Source organism: Balaenoptera borealis (genome assembly GCF_965194805.1).
Source record: "Balaenoptera borealis genome assembly, chromosome: 3".
Taxonomy (NCBI): domain Eukaryota; kingdom Metazoa; phylum Chordata; class Mammalia; order Artiodactyla; family Balaenopteridae; genus Balaenoptera; species Balaenoptera borealis.
In genome coordinates this window covers 83,813,586-83,832,237 of record NC_138866.1, presented here as the reverse complement: position 1 = coordinate 83,832,237, position 18,652 = coordinate 83,813,586, and the positions used below count along the sequence as shown (strand labels likewise).

The 18,652-nt window shown below is 42.3% G+C and overlaps 1 protein-coding gene across 3 annotated transcripts in view; it reads left to right on the top strand.

Annotated features, from left to right (window-relative positions):
- Window positions 1–18,652, top strand: part of DNAJC17 (DnaJ heat shock protein family (Hsp40) member C17) — a 38,454-nt gene that overhangs the window by 8,770 nt on the left and 11,032 nt on the right. The window lies entirely within an intron of this gene.

Genomic DNA, 18,652 nt, shown 5'->3' with positions numbered 1-18,652 from the left:
TTAAGTCAAAAGGAATGATTCATTTGTGTTTGTAAGCTGTAAGCTATTCATTAGCATTCAAGATAATACCTCACATTTACATGACACCAAAGTGCTTTCACATAAATTATCTCATTTGATGTGATCTTCAAAACAAGCCTGTGAGGACTTCCCTGGTGGCACAGTGGTTAAGAATCCGCCTGCCAATGCAGGGGACACGGGCACGGGTTCCAGCCCTGGTCCAGGAAGATCCCACATGCTGTGGAGCAGCTAAGCCCGTGCGCCACAACTACTGAGCCTGCGCTCTAGAGCCTGTGAGCCACAACTGCTGACCCCGTGTGCCAAAACTACTGAAGCCCATGCGCCTAGAGCCCGTGCTCCGCAACAAGAGAAGCCACCCCAATGAGAAGCCCACGCACCGCAACAAAGAGTAGCCCCCGCTCGCCGCAACTAGAGAAAGCGTGCGTGCAGCAACGAAGACCCAACGCAGCCAAAAATAAATAAATAAATTTTTAAAAAAACAAGTGTGAGGTACACAAGGACTATTAGCTCCAATTTATAGATGAGAAGACTGACACTGACAGAGTTTGATTTGCCCAGCATAAAGTGGCTAGTAAATGCAGAGCGCCTGCCCAAACCTGCATTTTCTACTCCTATTTCAGAGCTGTTTTCCATGACCCACACCTCAGGAGCAATTAGGGTAATAAGAGATGGGTCTGCGGGCCCCAGAAAGCCGTGTGTTCCCATCTGTGACACAGATAGAGATTTGACTCTGTGAGTAAAGCTGCACGACCTGGGTGAGCTCGAAGGGTATTAAGCCGACCTGGACAACTTGAGGAAGTATGTTAAAATTTGTGTTAAAACTACCACAGTGGAGTTTTCATTTCAGCTAAGGTAGAATTCAAAATATTCTCCATTTGCATAGCTGCTTTCCCTATTTTTGCTGTTCCTGAATACTGTTAGTTGGTTATTATTATTTTTCTTTAAATTGACTCACTTCTTTTTACTAATATAATTTGTTTATAAAGGAAACCAGTGTGTTAAGGGGAAAAAAGAATGAGATGTAGGGAGTACCAGGGCCCAGAGAGAAAGAGTTCTGCACCTGGGCAGAGGAGAGTGGCTTTGGGGGTAGGGACCCAGGTCTCCAGGGGTTAAGAGTGACAGCAGGCTGTGGGGAGAGGTGAGGGGCCGCCAGACCCAGGGTATCTGACAGATCTGAGGGGTGGGAATCTCCAACCTGATAGAAGAATGCAGGTGAGGATTTTGGAGTCTGAGCATGATGTAAGCCTGCTTAGGGTAAGGGTGGGAGGGAGAGGCGGGGCCTGAGAGAAGTGGGCATGGGAGGAGGAGGAGGAGGAGGAGGGCTGTAGACTGTGCTCCCGGTGGATAGCTGGTTTGGGGAAGTGGGCTGAGAAGGAGGGCAGGGAAGGGGTTGAGGCCCAGGAAGGGATACTGGGGGTGCTAAAGGGGGACCCAGAGGTGAGAGCCCGAGGGGTGTGAGGACCAGAAGAGTGACCTCAGGGATGGGCTGGGGATCCAGATCCTTTAGGGTGCATAGGGGCAACATATGGGGAGAAGCAGCCCAGGCCCTGTACATGGTCTCAGTTGGTTCAGGCTGCACAGGTCACTGTCCTGAGTCTGGACTGTGGGCCGTGGTTAGCAGACTACAAGAGATGTTGGTGTGAGGTCTGGGTGTCCCCAGCATCTCGTTACCACCAGCAGGCCCGCGTTTTGGGAATGTTGATCTAAGGGTGCTGGTCTGAGGGGTGGCTGGTACCCTGCTTGCTCAGAGCCTTTGGAGCAGTCCGGTTTCCGCAGGAATTTGGGAATTTCTATGTAGTGCTGTTGCAGTGTGGACCACAGGCTGTAAGGAATGAAAGTGGCCAATCTTTTAGGCACAGGGGACTTCCAGGTAAGTGCCTAGAGCTCTGTGGTTTACTTCCTGCCTATGACATCAGGCAGTCACATAACCTCTGGTGTTGTGGCTAGTACAGGGTTGGGGAACTGTCTGCCTCCCCCAGGTTTAGGGAGGAATTACTGCCCAGGCCTAGATTACTGACTGTTCCCATTCCTGGAACTGGGCCTGTAATGGCTTCGTAGCTGATTCACTGGCATGGTTTGTTCATTCAGTACCTGTTGTCGCATAGAGTGACCTCCCTGTGTGTCCTGTGTATCTGAGTCTGACCTACGAGTCTGGCTTTTGAGAACTGGGCTTAATTACTTGTACTGCTTACCTGGCTCCAAGTTTTATTATAAGAAAAGATAGCAGCCTTTTAAAAAATAATGATCTCTTCTTTGTAGGGCACCTTTCTTTTAAGTTTAATGATGGCTATTTTATATTTATTGGACCCCTTAGTGCTTGGCTTTTTTGTGTCAGTCAGGAGTTCATTCCTTATAAGAGGTGAAACTGGAGGCAGGAGGATTGTCAGAGGCCCTGCTGTGTGCCTGGCGCCAAGCCCAGTGGAGATGGCGGGAGACCCGGCTCCGGGGTCCTTTCCCTGCTCTGGGCTCAGGTTGCTGTGAGTGGCCAAACCAGTTATGGAGCCCCGGGAAGGGCTGGGTGGGTGGCTGCTAATTCATGACTCATTATTCCCCTCTGTGATGTGGGCTCTGGGGGGATAACATTTAGTTCCCACTACGGTTCTCTTATCAGTCTGCTATAGTGATTTCTTTCCTTTTCCAGGCTTAGTTTCTCAAAAGGAAGTGTTAGCAGGTAGAAGGGGAAATTATGAAATAGTGTGGGAAGGTCTCCTAGGGTTGGGACAGCACCCCCTTCCTTCTGCTCTTCAGTAGGCCTGAAGTAATTGACATAGTTGAGGCTTCCTAATTGTGTTTGGTTGAGAACAAATGGACCTTTGCCCCTTTCATTCAATAGATATTTACTGTGTGCCTACTGAGTACCAGGTGCTGTCCAGTGCACAGTTCTGGCCCCTGGGGATAGGCAAAACTCCCTGCCCCCTAAAGCACATTCCCTTTATTCACAAGAACCCCCATAATTTCCTGTACCTGTATGCTCTCATTTGAGGCACAATCATAACCAGTTTATCTGTTTTTCCAGACCATACCAGAAAAGAAACAGCAGATTATAAGCACTTCCAGAGACATGCTGGCATCTGGCACAGTGTAGTAGAGGCTGACTGGGGAGGAGATAGAGAAACTATAAAAAGAGTAGAATTTAAGATCATTACCACCTAAGGAAGCATAGGGAAAGCCTGACTCTGCCCTCAGTAACATCTGAACATGTTGTACTGTTCAGTAGTTTCTGTTCTGAATGATGATCCTGAGATATGGAAGACAGATTAAATTCAAGTAGTGTCCTACGATGGGGAAAGGGAGTAATATTTTAGAAAGACATCAGGAGGAAGACCACACTTCTGCAAATTGGAGTTTAAAGTCCTCGTGGAGCTTATGTTCATCTGAGATCTCTGTCATTCTGGGGCTGAGCCTTGGAGACAGCCTGGTCCTCTGAAAAACCATGGCCTGGGCAGGGGGCATTGGGTGAGAAGCCCCTCAACTGTCACCTAGCTCTTTTCTGTGAAGTCTCAGGAAATGCAAATGAATGTTTCCAAGTGCTAGGGAAACCTGGGGATTTAGGAGAAACCTATAGGTAAAGAAGGAAAACTGCAAGTGTTAAGACAATTCAGCAGCTTTTGGCACCTTCCAGTGGCTGCTTCAACCTTGCCTAGGTGTCCCAGCACTTGCAGACTCGGTTTCATAGAGGAGCTGCCAACCCCAGTGCCTGGGATTAGATGGTCCTGTCTTTCTCTCACATCATTACATGTAGGGTCCTTCTATTTCTTTGTTCTTCTGAAAGTTCCTCTTCCTTCCCAACTTATCATAGTTAAGAAAAATATTGTTGCATCTTTTTGCCCTGAATCCAGCCTCTTGAGCTGCTAATAAGGTAGAATATTTCGTAATAAACAATATTGACACGGAAGCTTTTCAGAGGCCTGCTGTAGGAGAGTTGTGTTTACATGATGAGAAATTCTTTAGGCACCAGTCACTCCAGGAGGGCTGGGCAAAGCTGGGCGTCCTATTTGTAACACAAAACACCAAACTCCAGGCCAACCGGTTCAAAGTCAGAACTGGCCTTCGAGGCTAAAACCCAGCAGTGGGCCTTGCCCAGGGCAGGCTTAGCAGCTAACCATAGTAATAACTAGTTAATCAGGACAGACACACTTGGCCAGCATTCTTAGGCCAGCTGGGTTTTGGTTCATGGCCACTCTGGAAGATCTCAGGCTACCTACCCGTACCCCCTACACTTTGAATGAGAGTAGTTCAGAGCCCCTGGGGGCTAACCAAGGATAGAATTTTAGAACTTCCCCCAGCAGACCTGAAACCAGCCTTGTACACCTCAAGAATTCATACTGGACTCACCTGGGCCCATTGTGGACCCATGTCCATCCCTGGAGTTCCTGTCAGGGTGGCATTGTCCTGGGCTGGTGTCACAATTTACCTCCCTCCCAGGAGTGGATAAATAAGAGGTTTGGACCTTATATTGAGTGCCTGGTTTTTGTTAGGTACTTCACATGGGTTATTTTCTTTAATCCTCACAGCAGCCCTATGCGTAGAGGATACTTCCCACACTTTGTAGTTGAAGAACCTAAGGCTGAGTGAGATCCAGTAATTTGCCCAAGGTCACGCTAGTAGTATGCGGAAGATTCAAAATTTGAAAACACATGTTAGATTCCAGAGCCTTCTTTCTTTCAGTGAACCATGCTACTTCCTAGCTTAGAATAGTTGAAAGAAGCTCAGCATCCCTGGTTTTTTGCTTTTTGTTTTTAATTTTTAAAAATAAATTTACTTATTATTTATTTTTTGGCTGTGTTGGGTCTTTGTTCCTGCACACGGGCTTTCTCTAGTTGCGGCGAGCGGGGGCTACTCTTCGTTACGGTGTGCGAGCTCCTCATTGCTGTGGCTTCTCTTGTTGCGGAGCATGGGCTCTAGGCGCTGGGGCTTCAGTAGTTGTGGCACGTGGGCTTCAGTAGTTGTGGCTCATGGGCCCTAGAGTGCAGGTTCAGTAGTTGTGGCGCACGAGCTTAATTGCTGCACGGCATGTGGCATCTTCCCAGACCAGGGCTCGAACCCATGTCCCCTGCATTGGCACGCGGATTCTTAACCACTGTGCCACCAGGGAAGTCCCCTGTTTTTCTAGGTATAATTGACATATAACATATTAGTTTCAGGTATACAACATAATGATTTGATATGTTTGATGTATATATTGTGAAATGATCACCACAATAAGTCTAAGTAAATTACACCCATCACTGTACATAGTTAAAATTTGTTTCTTCTTGTGATAAGAACTTTTAAGATCTACTCTCTTAGTAACTTTCAAATAAACAGTACAGTATTAACTGTAGTTGCCATGCTGTACATTACATCCCCATGGCTTATTTATTTTATAACTGGGAGTTTGTACATTTTGACATTTTGCTCCCCCCACCCTCCGCCAGCTACCTGCCTCTAGCAACCACCAATCTGTTCTCTGTATCTATGAATTGTTTCTTGTTTGTTTGTTTTTTAGAGTCCACATGTAAATGAGATCATATGATATTTGTCTTTCTCTGTCTGACTCATTTCACTCAGCATAATGCCCTCAATGTCCATCCATATTGTCACTAATGGAAAGATTTCCTTTTTTATGGCTGAATGAGTATATCTATCTATCTATGTGTATACGTGTGTGTGTGTATGTATATGTATAATCTCACATCTTCTTTATCCATTCATCCATCAGTAGACACTTAGGTTGTTTCCATGTCTTGGCTACTGTAAATAATGCTGCATTGAACATGGGGGTGCATTATATTTTCAAGTTAGTATTTTCATTTCTTTTGGATAAATACCCAGAAGTGGAATTGCTGGATCATTTGGTAGTTCTATTTTTTATTTTTAAATATTTATTTATTTATTTAGGCCATGCCGTGCGGCTTGTGGGATCTTAGTTCCGTGACCAGGGATCCATCCAGGCCGTTGACAGTGAAGGTGCAGAGTTCTAACCACTGGACTGTCAGGGAATTCCCAGTAGTTCTATTTTTAATTTTTTGAGGAACCTCTATACAGTTTTTCATAGTGGCTGCACTGATAATGTACGTGAGTTCCCTGTTCTCCACATCCTCACCAACACTTATTCTTGTCTTTTTGATAATAGCTATTCTAACAGGTGTAAGGTAGTACCTTGTGGTTTTGATTTGCATTTGCCTGATGGATAGTGATGTTGAGCACCTTTTCATGTACCTGTTGGCCATCTGTATATCTTCTTTGGAAAAATGTCTATTCAGATCCTCTGCCCATTTATTAATCAGATTGGGTTTTTTGTTGTTTGTTTGTTTGTAGGTTGTTTTTTGTTTTGGGGTTTTTTTGTTTGTTTGTTTGCTATTGAATTGTATGAGTTCTTTATATATTTTGGATATTAACCCCTTATCAGATATATGATTTGAAAATATTTTCTCCCATTCCGTAGTTTGCCTTTTCATTTTGTTGATGGTTTCCTTTGCTGTGCAGAAGCTTTTTAGTTTGATGTAGTCCCACTTGTTTATTTTTTGCTTTTGTTGCTTTTGCTTTTGCTCTCAAATCCAAAAAAAAATCATTGCCAGGACCAACGTTAAGGAGCTTACTCCCTATGTTTCCTTTTTGGAATTGTGTAAGATAGCGATCCAGTTTCATTCTTTTGCATGTGGCAAAATGCAAAATGGGGAATGCAGTTTCCCCAACACCATTTTTTATTTTTTAAAATTTTATTGGGGAAAATTTTTTTATTGGAGTATAGCTGATTTACAATGTTGTGTTAGTTTCAGGTGTACAGCAAAGTGATTCAGTTATACATATACATATATTCATTCTTTTTCAGATTCTTTACCCATATAGGTTATTACAGAATATTGAGTAGAGTTCCCTGTGCTATACAGTAGGTTCTTGTTGGTTATCTATTTTATATACAGCAGTGTGTGTATGTTAATCCCAAGCTCCTAATTTATCCCTCCCCTCCCCACAACACCATTTATTGAAGAGACTGTTCTTTTCCCATTGCATATTCTTGGCTTCTTTGTCCTTTCCCCATTACATAGTCTTGGCTCCTTTGTTGTAAATTAATTGACCGTATATGTGTGGGTTTGTTTCTGGGCTATTCTGTTCCATTGATCAAGGTGTCTGTTTCTATGCCAATACCATACAGTTTTGATTACTGTAACTTTGTAAATAGTTTGAAATCAGGACATGTGATGCCTCTAGCTTTGTTCTTCTTTCTCAAGATTGCTTTGCCTATTTGGGGTCTTTTGTGGGTCCATACAAATTTTAGGATTTTTTTTTTTCCTGTGAAAATGCCATTGGAATTTTGATAGGGATTGCATTGAATCCATAGATTGCTTTGGGTAGTAAAGACATTTAAACAATATTAATTCTTCCACACCATGAGCATGGAATATCTTTCCTCTTATTTGGTCTTCTTCAACTTCTTTAATCATTGTCTTTTTGTTTTCAGTGTACAGATCTTTCACCTCCTTGGCTAAATTTATTTTTAGGTATTTTATTCTTTTTGATGAAATTGTAAATGGGATTGTTTTCTTAATTTCTCTTTCTGATCATCCATTTTTAGTGCCTATAAATGCAAGAGACTTTTGTGTGTTGATTTTGTATCCTGCCACTTTACTGAATTCTTTTGTTCTAACAGGTTTTTTGGTGGACCCTTTAGGGTTTTCTAAATATATAATATGTCATCTGCAAATAGTGACAGTTTTACTTCTTCCTTTTTGATTTGGATGCTTTTTATTTCTTTTCCTTGCCTAATTGCTCTGGCTAAGACTTCCAATACTATGGTGAATAAAAGAGGGTAGAGTAGGCATCCTTGTCTTGTTTCTGATTCTTAGAGGAAAAGCTTTCAGCTTTTCACCATGGAGTATGATATTAGCTGTGGACTTGTCATATATGGCCTTTATTAAGTTGAAGTATATTCCCTCTATACCCACTTTGATGAGAGTTTTTATTGTAAATGGATGTTGAATTTTGTTAAATGCCTTTTCTGCATCTCTTGAGATGATCATAAGATGTTTATCTTTCATTTTGTTAATATAGTGTATCACATTAATTGATTTGTGGATGTTGAACTATCCTTGCATCCCTAGAATAAATCCCACTTGATCATTGTGTATGATCCTTTAATGTACATATTATTGTTTAATTCTGTTTGCTAATATTTTGTTGTCAATTTTTGCATCAGTGTTCATCAGGGGTGTTGGCCTATAATTTTCTTTTCTTGTGGCATCCTTGTCTGGTTTTGGTATCAGGGCAATAATGCTGGCCTTGCAAAGGTAGTTTGGAAATGTGTCCTCCTCTTCTATTCTTTGCAAGAGTGAGAAGGATTAGTATGAATTCTTCTTTATTTTTTTTTTAAATTTTTTAAAATTTAAACAAAATTTTTTTAATTTTAATTTTTTAATTTTTGGCTGTGTTCGGTCTTCGTTGCTGTGCGCGGGCTTTCTTTAGTTTTGGTGAGTGGGGGCTACTCTTCGTTGCAGTGTGCAGGCTTCTCATTGAGGTGGCTTCTCTTGTGGAACACGGGCTCTAGGCACACAGGCTTCAGTAGTTGTGGCTCACGGGCTCTAGAGTGCAGGCTCAGTAGTTGTGGCGCACGGGCTTAGCTGCTCTGCGGCATGTGGTATCTTCCTGGACCAGAGATTGAACCCATGTCCCTTGCATTGGCAGGTGGATTCTTAACCACTGCACCACGAGGGAAGTCCCTAATTCTTCTTTAAATGTTTGGTAGAATTCACCAGTGAAGCTGTCTGGTCCTGAACTTTTGTTTATTGGGAGATTTTTATTTACTGATTCAATCTCCTTACTGGCAATTGGTCTGTTCAGATTTTATGTTTCTTCATTATTCAGTCTTGGTAGGTTGTATGTTTCTGTGAATTTATCCATTTCTTCTAGGTTGTCCAATTTTTTGGCATATAATTGTTCAGAGTAGTCTCATGATCCTTTGTACTTCTGTGATATCAATTATAATGGCTCATCTTTCATTTCTGATTTTATTTATTTGAGTCCCCTCTTTTTTCTTGGGGAGTCTAGCTAAAAATTCGTCTGTCTTGTTATCTTTTCAAAAAAAACAGATCTTGCTCTCATTGATATTTCTTTGAACCATTGGTTGTTTGGTAGCATGTTGTTTAATCTCCACATATTTGAATTTTCCAGTTCCCTTCTTGTAATTATTTCTAGTTTCATGCCATTTTGGTCAGAAAAGATGCTTGATATGATTTCAGTCTTCTTAAATTTATTGACTTGTTTTGTGGCCTAATATATGATCTGTCCTGCAGAATGTTCCATGTGTGCTTGAGAAGAATGTGTATTCTGTTCCTTTTTTTTTTCTTTTAATTTATTTATTTTATTTATTTATTTTTGGCTGCATTGGGTCTTTGTTGCTGCGTGCGGGCTTTCTCTAGTTGCGGCGAGTGGGGGCTACTCTTCGTTGTGGTTCGTGGGCTTCTCATTGCAGTGGCTTCTCTTGTTGCAGAGCACGGGCTCTAGGCACATGGGCTTCAGTAGTTGTAGCGTGCGGGCTCAGTAGTTGTGGCTCACAGGCTCTAGAGCTCAGGCTCAGTAGTTGTGGCGCATGGGCTTAGTTGCTCCGCGGCATGTGGGATCTTCCCGGACCAGGGCTCGAACCTGTGTCCCCTGCATTGGCAGGTGGATTCTTAACCACTACGCCACCAGGGAAGCCCCTATTCTGTTGCTTTTGGGTGGAGTGTTATATATATGTCTGTTAAGTCCATCTGAACTAATGTGTCATTTAAGGCTGATGTTTCCTTATTGATATGCTGTCTGGATGATCTATCCATTGATAAAAGAGGGGTATTAAAATCCTCTGCTATCATTGTAGTGCTGTCTATGTCTCCCTTTAGGTCTGTTAATATTTGCTTTATATATTTCGGTGCTACTGTGTTGTGTGCATAAATATTTACAGATGTTATATTCTCTTGATGGGTTGACTCTTTTATCATTATGTAATGACCTTCTTTGTCTCTTATTACAGCCTTTGTCTTAAAGCCTATTTTGTCTGATATAAGTATAGCTGCCTCAGCTTTTTTTGGTTTTCATTTGCTTGAAATATCTTTTTCCATCCCTTCACTTTCAGTCTGTGTGTGTCCTTACATCTGAAGTGAGTCTCTTGTAGGCAGCATATAGATGGGTCTTGGGGTTTGTTTGTTTGTTTTTGGCTGCATCGGGTCTTAGTTGTGGCACACAGGATCTTCACTGAGGCATGTGGGATCTTTCGTTGCAGCGTGCAGCCTTTTTGTTGTGGTGCGTGGGCTTCTCTGTAGTTGTGGTGTGTAGATTTTCTCTTCTCTAGTTGTGGCATGCAGGCTCCAGGGCACGTGGGCTCTGTAGTTGTGGCATGCGGGTTCCAGAGAGCGTGGACTCTGTAGCTTGTGGCACGCAGGCTCTAGTTGAGGCGCGTAAGCTCAGTAGTTGTGGTACTCGGGCTTAGTTGTCCTGCAGCATGTGAGATCTTAGTTCCCTGACCAGGGATTGAACCTGCGTCCCCTGCATTGTAAGGCAGATTCTTTACCACTGGACCACCAGGGAAGTCCCAGCCACTCTGTCTTTTGATTGGAGAATTTAATTTTTTTTTTTTTAACAATCTTTTTCTTGATGTGAAAAGTAATACAAGCTCATTGTGAAAAGTAAATGTCAACTATAACCCTCTCTTTCAGGGATATTTTTATATTTTCATTTGGCGAGGGTGAACTCCCTTCTTGGCCTTCTCTGACACCACCCTGGCAAAGGTTTGGGGTGCTTTGTTACAGCTGGTAAGGGTGGAAGTCTAGACTCCCTATTTGGCCTTTGATGGCATGGGTGGGGTGGTAGCCACAGTTTTTTCTATGGTGTATGGTTAGAGTAGAGCAGGTATTGTATGAAATAATGATTGCATGGTTTTTCATTGAATGAATTTTCAGTATCATAATGAACGCCTCATTATGTCACAATTTCCTCCTTTGTAAAATGAGGATGATAATTTCTACCTCATAGGGATGTGTTAAGAGTTAAGTAAGTTACTATAAGTAAAGCACTTCAGACAGCTTGCTATGTGGTAAGTGCTAGCTACCATTTTTGTTGTTTTGGAATGTAGATGATTTCTGACTTTCTCTTTTATAAATAGTGCTATAAATGAACAGCAATGTTTATAAATACTGTATAAATTTCTAAGTATTTCTTTAGAATAGGCTCTTAGAAGAGGCCTTGCGGGATCAAAGGGTCTGCACTTTTCAAAGCTTCCTGATTATAGTGCCCGATTGCTTTCCAGAATCATTGTGTTGGGAATTCCCTGGTAGTCCAATGCTAGGGCTCCATGTTTCCACTGCAGGGGGCACGGGTTCAATCCCTGGTCAGGGAACTAAGATCCTGCAAGCCATGCAGTACAGCCAAAAAAAAAAAAAAAAAACCAGGCTCATGGTGTCAATTTACATATTCACCATAAAGCCACCAACATTAAATACCATCCTTGTTTTCCTTGTTGTCAACTGAGAGGTGAAAAGGGCCTAATTTTTGTGTGTGAGGCTGAAAATTTTTCATGTTTTTTTTAACCATGATTTTATTTTATTTTATTTTTTAAATGTATTTACTTATTATTTATTTATTTATTTAGGCTGCATTGGGTCTTTGTTGCTGCGCACAGGCTTTTCCTAGTTGTGGCGAGCAGGGGCTACTCTTCATTGTGGTGCATGGGCTTCTCATTGAGGTGGCTTCTCTTGTTGCGGAGCACAGACTCTAGGCGTGTGGGCTTCAGTAGTTGTGGCACGCGGGCTCAGTAGTTGTGGCGCATAGGCTTAGTTGCTCTGCAGCATGTGGAATCTTCCTGGACCTGGGATCGAACTTGTGTCCCCTGCGTTGGCAGGCAGATTCTTAACCACTGCGCCACCAGGGAAGTCCCTCATGTTTTTCTTTTTAATTAATTTTTATTGGAGTATAGTTGCTTTACAATGTTGTCTTAGTTTCTTGCTGTACAGCAAAGTGAATCAGTCATACATATACATATATCCACTCTTTTATAGATTTCCTTCCCATTTAGGTCACCACAGAGCATTGAGTAGAGTTCCTTGTGCTATACAATAGGTTCTCGTTAGTTATCTGTTTTATACATAGTAGTGTATATATGTCAGTCTCAATCTCCCAATTCATCCCACCCTTCCTTTCCCCACTTGGTAACATTAAATTTATTCCCTACATCTGTGACTCTATTTCTGCTTTGCAAATAAATTCATCTCTACCATTTTTCTAGATTCCACATACAAGTGATATTAGTTTTTCTCTTTCTGACTTACTTCACTCTATATGACAATCTCTAGGTCCATCCACATCTCTGCAAATGACACTATTTCATTCCTTTTATGGCTGAGTAATATTCCATTGTATATATGTACCACATCTTCTTTAGCCGTTCCTCTGTCGATGCACATTTAGGTTGCTTCTGTGTCCTGGCTATTGTAAATAGTGCTGCAATGAACATCAGGGTGCATGCATCCTTTCGAATTATGGTTTTCTCTGGATATATGCCTAGGAGTGGGATTGCTGGGTCATATGGTAGCTCTATTTTTAGTTTTTTAAGGAACCTCCGTATTGTTCTCCATAGTGGTTGTACCAATTTACATTCCCACAACAGTGTAGGAGGGTTCCCTTTTCTCCACACTCTCTCCAGCATTTATTGTTTGTAGATTTTTTTATGATGGCCATTTTGACCTATGTGAGGTGATACCTCATTGTAGTTTTGATTTGCATTTCTCTAGTAACTAGTGATGTTGAGAATTTTTTCATGTGTTTGTTGGCTATCTGTATGTCTTCTTTGGAGAAATGTCTATTTAGGTCTTCTGCCCGTTTTTTGATTGGGTCATTTGTTTTTTTGATATTGAGCTGTATGAGCTGTTTGTATATTTTGGAAATTAATCCCTTGTCAGTTGCTTTGTTTGCAAATATTTTCTCCCATTCTGAGGGTTTTCTATTCATTTTGTTTATTGTTTCCTTTGCTGTGCACACTTTTCATGTTATTAACCATTTATATTCTATGAATTGTTTCTTCATGTTCTCTTTGTTTTCTTGTAGTTTGTCTTTTTCTTGCTTGTCTTTTTCTGCATGATTTCTATGCATAGTGAAGACTGTGTTGTGTGTCATATTTCATGCAGATACTTCTCTCTGTTATCATTACCTTCATCTTTTAATTTTGTCTATGATTTTTTTCTTTTGTCTATGATTTTTTACTTAGGGAAATTAAAATTTTTTCATTTGTAAATCCATTCATTTTGTGTAAGTATGCATGTGTGTGTGCATGCATGTGTGATTCCTTCCCTTGTTTTAATGCTTAGGAATTTCTTCCCCATCCTAAAAGCAGATTAAAAGTCCCATCATGGGGCTTCCCGGGTGGCGCAGTGGTTGAGAATCTGCCTGCCAATGCAGGGGACACGGGTTCGAGCCCTGGTCTGGGAGGATCCCACGTGCCACGGAGCAACTAGGCCTGTGAGCCACAACTACTGAGCCTGCGCATCTGGAGCCTGTGCTCCGCAACAAGAGAGGCCGCGATAGTGAGAGGCCCGCGCACCGCGATGAAGAGTGGCCCCCGCTTGCCACAACTACAGAAAGCCCTCGCGCAGAAACGAAGACCCAACACAGCCAAAAATAAATAAATAAATAAATAAATAAAATAAAATAAGGTACCGCTTACTTTTTTTTTTTAATTTACTTTAATTTATTATTTATTTATCTATTCATGGCTGTGTTGGGTCTTCGTTTCTGTGTGAGGGCTTTCTCTAGTGGCGGCAAGCGGGGGCCACTCTTCATTGCGGTGCGCAGGCCTCTCACTATCGCGGCCTCTCTTGTTGCGGAGCACAGGTTCCAGACGCACAGGCTCAGCAATTGTGGCTCACGGGCCCAGCTGCTCCGCGGCATGTGGGATCTTCCCAGACCAGGGCTCGAACCCGTGTCCCCCGCATCGGCAGGCAGATTCTCAACCACTGCGCCACCCGGGAAGCCCGGTACCGCTTACTTTAAAAAAAAAAAAAAAAAGGTCCCATCATTTTCTTTTTTTACCATCATTTTCTTTCTTTAGGTTCTTTTAGTTTCTTTTTTTGTATTTAGTTTTTTTATCTATCTGGAATTATTTTGGTATATGGTTTGAGATGAAGAGCTAAAAACTTTTTTTTTTCACTCAGTGTATTGGATTTTAGTAATACTTTTTACTATACATTGAATTTTTATATTTATTACTATTTGTTTCTTGGCCATGCTTATATGTTCCATTAATCTTGCCTTTGTGCTTTATGATAAACTTTGATTAGCTCACAGAGAACTTTGAGGTTCAAGTTCTTTGGGCTTGGAGACCCCAAATGCCTCCTCAGTCATTCATCCTGGTTCATTACTTTTGAACTCAGAAGGCTCTCCACATCTGGCCCTGCTCATATGCACTGTGGGGCTTTCTCTTCTAATTGTTCTACTCTTTGTTTTATGAATCACACATACGTTATGAATCACGTTAACTTTCTTGTACTTTCAGTATCATACCTGAGTTAACTTTAATCTTTTTCTCCTCTTCTCGGCCCAGTTTGCATTTCTTTGCCTACATGTATGCTCTCATTCCCTAGCATTTCTTCACCCCAAGTTTGTGCGTTAAAACTTGTTTGTATGAATTTATTCTTTTCCTGGTTTTCTTCTATTACTTTTCTTTGGTTGAATTTTTTTTTTTTTAATTAACCAAAATATTCTTTGACAAAAACATTATTTTTATTCCCATGTTTTATTGCAACCATGTCTCTCCTTTTCCATGTCTTTTTCTGTTCTCAGTACTTATTCCTCAGTAAAGGAAAACATTTCTTCTCTAAGCTTGTCTGGGGCTTGAAGAGAAGTTGGGCTCTTCCACATCCTCTGTCTTGAATGCCCTTTCTGGCTCTGCTTGGAGAACTGTTACTCACCTTTCAGATCCAGCTCAGATATTGCCTCCTCTCTGAGGCCCTCAGGGCTAAAATTAGCCACTCTTTTCTCTTTGTTTCCATTCTTAGGGCCCTCTCTTACAGGCATCTTACAACCTCAGTGTAATTCATTGTTTTCATAGCCATCTTCCTTGCTAAGCAGTGTCCTTTCTCTTCAGTCTCAGGGAAATTCCTGACTTTCCTCTGTATCCCCAGCTCCAGCTCAGCCCCTCCATATCCTAGCTGCTCCATGAGTGGACCTGGGAGGTGGGGTAGATTCGGTGCTGTACTGAAGGGCTCTCGGAGAGCTCCCCTCCTACCCTTAGACATTCCTCTCTAAAAATGAATACCAGCCTGACCTTGACCTTCTGGCCTCACCTCTCCCCCTACTCATGAGACTGGTAAATTTTTCCAATAGGATCTTGAAACACAGAATGTTCAACCTCTTTCACCTTTAAAGGGTGATTTGGAAATGGAGGCCCAGTAAGCCCTTGAGGAAATAGGGGTCCAGGATACATCAAGTTGATTGGGGCAGTTGTGTTTGGTTGTAGATGTTGGGAGTGTGGGAGGCTGGAGGGGTGGGGGTAAGATGGGGGTCCACCCATACAGGGGGTGAGGTGACCTAGGTCCAGTTGTACTATTGCTTCAAATAAAGTCTGATGAGACTGTTAAAGACATATGTCAAAGGAACACATTCTGGAAAGAGAATTGATAAGGAAGCAAATTAATATATGTAGATTATTTCCCATTATTATATACTTAGTTTTTTTGCTTGAACAGTTTTGTTTTCCTGTTTAAGTGAAAAAAACCCCACCAATCTTCTGATATAGAACATCTAAAATGAATTATAAAACACAAAACAATATTTAATATCATTCGTTTAGGATAAAAATCTGTATTCTTTAAAAAAAGAAGAGAAAATGAAGAATGTACTACTACCCAGCACCCCCATGCTTCTTTTATTTTTCTTTCGTACTATTCCTTCTTAGCTCCTCTCTCCCTTTTACTGTCCCTCTTAGATTTACAAAAAAGAACATGTAACTCTTTGAAAAGAGCCCCATGATATAAAAGAAACCATCTTCCACAAAATCCTCCAATATCAGTAGTGCATGGCTGCTAATCCTGGTCCTGAGGAAGCTCATTCCGAGGGCAGTGTTACAAATTGAGGCAATAGACACCCTCTTCTCCCTTCCTCTTCCTCACAACCAGTTCAGAGAAAGGGCCTGGGATCAGAGAGAGAGAGGTGGGGGTGGAGAGGCAGAAACAAGACCCCAAAGACCCCAAAACAAGACCCCAAATCATTTGTTGGAATGATCAAGGGGGAAGGTTTAGAAGGACACCCACCATCCAGTTAACACAGGAACCTTGGAGAGAGGGCTGGGGAAATGGGGAAAGAATATTAGCTTTTTAGCTCTCTCTTTATATATTTTTTGTATTGTTTTACTTTTTGAAAAAACAAATAAAGGACCCTTAAATGTAAAGAATATATAATAAAGGCTTGGTTTAAAATAAAAAGAAATAAGGCCCTGGGCATAATGGAGAAAGGAAAAGAAAGAGTAAAAGGGAGAAAAGATGAATGATAAGGTGCCTAAAGAGTAAAGATGAGGGCTTCCCTGGTGGCGCAGTGGTTGGGAGTCTGCCTGCCAGTGCAGGGGGCGCGGGTTCGAGCCCTGGTCTGGGAGGATCCCACGTGCCGCGGAGCAACTGGGCCCGTGGGCCGCAGCTGCTGGGCCTGCGCGTTTGGGGCCTGTGCTCCGCAATAGGGGGGGCCGCGGTGGTGGGAGGCCCGCGCACCGCGATGGGGAGTGGCCCCCGCTCGCCACAGCTTGAGGAGGCCCTCGTGCAGAAACGAAGACCCAACACAGCCAAAAATAAATAAATAAATAAATAAATAATTCTAAAAAAAGAGTAAAGATGAATATTCCAAGTGTGAGACTATATATAAAACTATCACCTCCCCTTCCCTTATTATTATTTCTTAATAGTGAAAAAAGCTAGATTTTGTTATTGTTGTCATTTCTTTTTAATGGTGAAGACCTAAGTTGGGGTGGGAGGTGAACGTAGGTGGGCAGTTGGGAAGGTTGGGGAGCAGGGAAGCACATCTACACCCTCTCTGCTCAAAGCCTGTCCTGGGAGTGGTTCCTGCTTCCTCAGGCTCAGCCAGGAGAGCTAGATGGGCTTGGTTGCCCTGGCAGGTGGAGGTGTGGTTCTAGCCGTGGCGCAGCAGGTGGCAGCACACCCCAGAGGTCCTGGGCTAGGTGGCTCCTGGCCCTCCTTAGCTCTGGAGGTGGGAGTGGAGTTAGGCACCTGCCCGCAGGCCCTCCCCTGGGGGTGCTGGCTGCTTGCCTCCGAAGCCCCTTATTTTTTTTTTTTAAATAAGTTTATTTATTTATTTATTTATTTATGGCTGTGCTGGGTCTTCATTTCTGTGCGAGGGCTTTCTCCAGTTGCGGCAAGTGGGGGCCACTCTTCATCGCGATGCGCGGGCGTCTCACTATCGCGGCCTCTCTTGTTGCGGGGCACAGGCTCCAGACGCGCAGGCTCAGTAGTTATGGCTCACGGGCTTAGTTGCTCCGTGGCATGTGGGATCTTCACAGACCAGGGCTCGAACCTGTGTCCCCTGCATTGGCAGGCAGATTCCCAACCACTGCGCCACCAGGGAAGCCCCGAAGCCCCTTATTTAGCACACTTTGGATAGAAGTGTTTATTGGTTCCCTCTGGGAAGCCTGGGGAGCCAGTCTTCTTAGCTACTGGTAGAGGTTCTGGTCTAGAGGCTCCTCCTCCCAGGAGGTTTGAGCAGTAGGTAAGGTGTGCAGGCAGAACTGAGAGCAAGGCCTCAGGAAGCAGAGGGTAGCTTCTGGGATTTTGTGCTCTGCCTTCCCTTATGTGTGGGGAATATATAAAAGAGAATCTTGGTGGCTATGTTTGCTTATTTTTACTAATATAAGAAATAAAACATGTTCTTTTTAATACAGAGAGGTGCAAAGATAAAAACTAAAAAAGGACCATAGCCTCGCCACCAAGATAACCCGTTATCAATAAAAAAGATAATAAAGTAAGACTTATTTAAGGTTTGAAAATTTGAACTACAGAAAAGTATAAAATGAGAAGTAAATGTTTCCTTCCCCCCCACTTTCAGCTTCTTTCCAAAGGAAACCACAAGTTTCATATGATTGCTTTGAGGAAAGAGAAGAAGAGAAAACAAGGGCTGTGCACATGCCCGAGTGTCTCTAACTATTTACATTTCTTTTACTTTCTTGTTTATTTTCAACCCCAAAATGATCATTGTATATACTAAGCCTTGTTTTTTTCATGCACCATACCTTGAAGATATTTCTTTCTTTTTTTTAAGTTGAGGTATAATTGGCACATTTTGTACAACATGATTTGCTATTTGTTACCATACATTGTTATGATTTTTTTTTCTTGTGATGAGGACTTGAAGATCTTTCTAGACAACACATACAGACTTCTGTCTATGGTAATTTTTTTAATGGGTCTCTCCGTTGTTGGAGATTTTGGTTGGCTCCACTTTGGGGTAATATAAACTATGTTTTAGTGGACATCCTTGCATATTTATTTTGGCATGCTTCTACAAGTCCAAATTCCAGAGTAAGTCAAAGGGAAAGTACATTTTAAATTTTGATGGCTAAATTTCCCTCCAGAAAGGTTGCCCTGGTTTACATTACATTACACCATGAGTGTGTGAGAGTGCCTGTTTC